General features: G+C 36.3%; 1 long non-coding RNA gene across 1 annotated transcript; it reads left to right on the top strand.

Annotated features, from left to right (window-relative positions):
* Positions 1-390: 390 nt before the first annotated feature.
* LOC123517035 lies at positions 391-1,808 on the top strand. Its single transcript, XR_006678368.1, has 2 exons — positions 391-528; positions 1,211-1,808. It is a non-coding gene; the product is annotated as an uncharacterized LOC123517035 (long non-coding RNA).
* The last annotated feature ends 1,081 nt before the right edge of the window (positions 1,809-2,889 follow it).

Raw genomic sequence — 2,889 nt, 5'->3', positions numbered from 1 at the left:
GGTAGAGTGCCCTAGTTTGATCGAGTTACGACACCGCTACCTCTACCGTTGTCGCGGTAGAGATAGCGGTGTCTATTATATCTCTAAGGTCCTTGGACCAGATTGTCTGGCCCAGGGCCATGACGTTTTTAGGTTTTTGGGAGAAGCTGGCCTTCTCCCAAAGCTTTGAATTTTAATCTCATTTTATTATATGTATTTTAATGTTTTATTTAGTTTTATTTTCTTTTTTAAGTTTTTAGCTACTGCATTGTTTTTAACTGTTTTTAGTTAGTTTTTAACTATTCTGACATTTTAAATTACTGAAGCGGCGCCATATGACGTTGGATGTTGCGGCGCCTGTTTTAAAATCCATCCATCCATCCAGACTGTGTGCAAGCAGATACATGCTGTCTGTTGATGGTATTATTGTCAACGAGGACATTGCCACATTTGCTGCTGGTCTTGCTATGCTGTTTGCAAGCTACTACCGTACAACTTGAACATCATGTACCCTGCAGAATGTGCTTCTACACTGGAATTCATTCAAAGGTAAATTCTTACTTAAACTTAATGTTAGCTTATCAAAAATCTTATCCAATTGATAGCCTGACTGCCCCATTCCAAATCCTTATTTACTTCTCTCTTGCCTCTATCATTGAAATTCAAGATTACATACCTATGTATAGAATGTGCATATATCAATGAGCTATGGCGCCATCTGTCGCCAGTTTTGAAAGCGCTCTCGGTCCCAGTTTTCAGGGACCTCAAGTGTCTAGCTAGGCATAAATTATATTTTTCTGTATAAGTTATCAATATACCAGAGTTGTACTGGTCAATATTATATATACTATGTTTGCATGAAACAGTGTGAGTGCTGTATATCATTCCCTACCATAGCTCATTGAGTAATCTTGTGTCCAGTATAAAGATGACTACTATTTCCTGATATCATTTATTATCATTACAGATGTCTCATCAGCCTCAGCCCAGATGGTTAGCATGGTAGTCTTCTTTTTTTTTTACACAAGCTACCAGTATAAATATAAAATCATTTATATGTAATGTTTACATATCAGATCATTTATATATAATATCTACATATCAGTGTTTATCATTACAGATACTTCTTCAGCTCCAACCCAGATGGGTAGCTCATAACTCTTGTGCTCCAATATAAAGATAGCAAAATCATTCATATGTTGTATCTACATAATAGTGTTTATTGTTACAGGTGTTTTGTCCGCATCAACCTTGACAGGTGTAGCAAAGTGGAGATTAAGAAGAATTCCAAGAGGTATTCTCAAATTTATCCAAAAGTTCTGAGTTTGATTAATGCCCTTGCTCATGTGGATTGGAGGAGTTAAGGCCACAAAAGTGTGGTTATTTGGTTTTGAAGGTTTTGTTTAATTTTTTGGTTGTGATTATTATTTCAGTTATGAAATTTAAAGGAGTATTTTGAAAGCTGTTCTTAGGAATTTTTGTGTCATGGAAGTTACTCTTTTTAATTTCATGTGTTGATGAGATTAATTTCTTTTCAAAATCTTCATAAGGAAGTACTATAAGTTTCTCAGCAGTTGGTCATGGAGGCTTAGCGTTTCAAAACGTCATATTTTTGCACATTCACTGCAGTTCTCTTTACATTTAGGTGATATGTTTCACCACATGTAATATGGAGCATTTTGTACTTTTATATAATCTGTGATGTTAACATTTCATACTCAGGAAAGATATGATCAGTTTCCGCGTAAGTGGATTTTTAATAGTTGCCGTCATGGGAGAAATCTCAGCAAAATGGCTTTTGTACCTTAAAAATAAAATATTACTTATCAGTTGCCTTGTATTATTGTTACTTTAGAAGAGGAGGTTTTTGCAAGATTTAATGATGTTACATTGTTATATTTTTGTACAGTATTTTACTTGAATATCTTAAAAAACTGGCCAGCAATAATATTCATAAGGATATTCTAATACTTTTATAGAGTTGTTTACAGGTTTATATATGTAACTACAGCAATTATTGCTGACCAATTCCTAAGAAAAGAATCGGGTAAAATCCTGTATGAAAATACTGGAATACAGTAATTCTAACAGAAAAATATCTGTAAATGAATTAACGGACCCCAGTACATTTCGTCCTATTGCGCTCACGAGCTGTCTATGTAAGGTCATGGAACGTATGGTAAAGCGAAGGCTACTTTTTGTTTTAGAAGTGAAGGGTTTGTTAGGTGATCAACAGTCGGGTTTTCGGAAGTACCGAAGCACGATGAATCACCTAACACACCTGGAGCATTACATTTCAGAGGCATTTGCCAAAAAAGAATTCATAATAGGGGTGTTTTTAGACATCCACAAAGCCTTCGACATGACATGGCGACACGGTATCCTCATGAAACTCTACGCTCATGGCTTGCCCATTTTTTTATATAATTTTCTTCAGGACAGAACATTCTCTGTCAAGCTTTCTGGTAACGTAATCTCGGACGTTTTCGTCCAGGAGAACGAGGTGCCACAGTGTAGTGTTCTTAGTCACATTTTATTTTGTATAATGATTAATGATATTCTGTGAACAACTCCCATCCCCAGGAATCTTAAATACTCATTGTACGCCGATGATTGTGCATTATGGCACTCCTCGCCTAACGCACAATTCTCGGCGGGGCAGATTCAGGATGCTCTTGATTCCGTCCAGCATTTGGCCTCACTGTGGGGATTTAAGTTTTCCGTTGCCAAGTGTATCGGTGTTGTTTTCACTAGACTTAACGTACCCAATTTGCAATTAACAATTCAAGGCCAACCGATACCGTTTCAAAATTCAGTCAAGTTCTTGGGTGTGCATTTTGACAGCAGACTCAATTGGAAGACTCATGTTAATCAGTTAGGTACTTATTCGTTGTCGTAAAAAAATCAATG

The sequence above is a fragment of the Portunus trituberculatus genome, chromosome 41 (assembly GCF_017591435.1).
Source record: "Portunus trituberculatus isolate SZX2019 chromosome 41, ASM1759143v1, whole genome shotgun sequence".
In the NCBI taxonomy this organism is placed as follows: domain Eukaryota; kingdom Metazoa; phylum Arthropoda; class Malacostraca; order Decapoda; family Portunidae; genus Portunus; species Portunus trituberculatus.
This window is presented reverse-complemented; position numbering and strand designations above follow the sequence as displayed.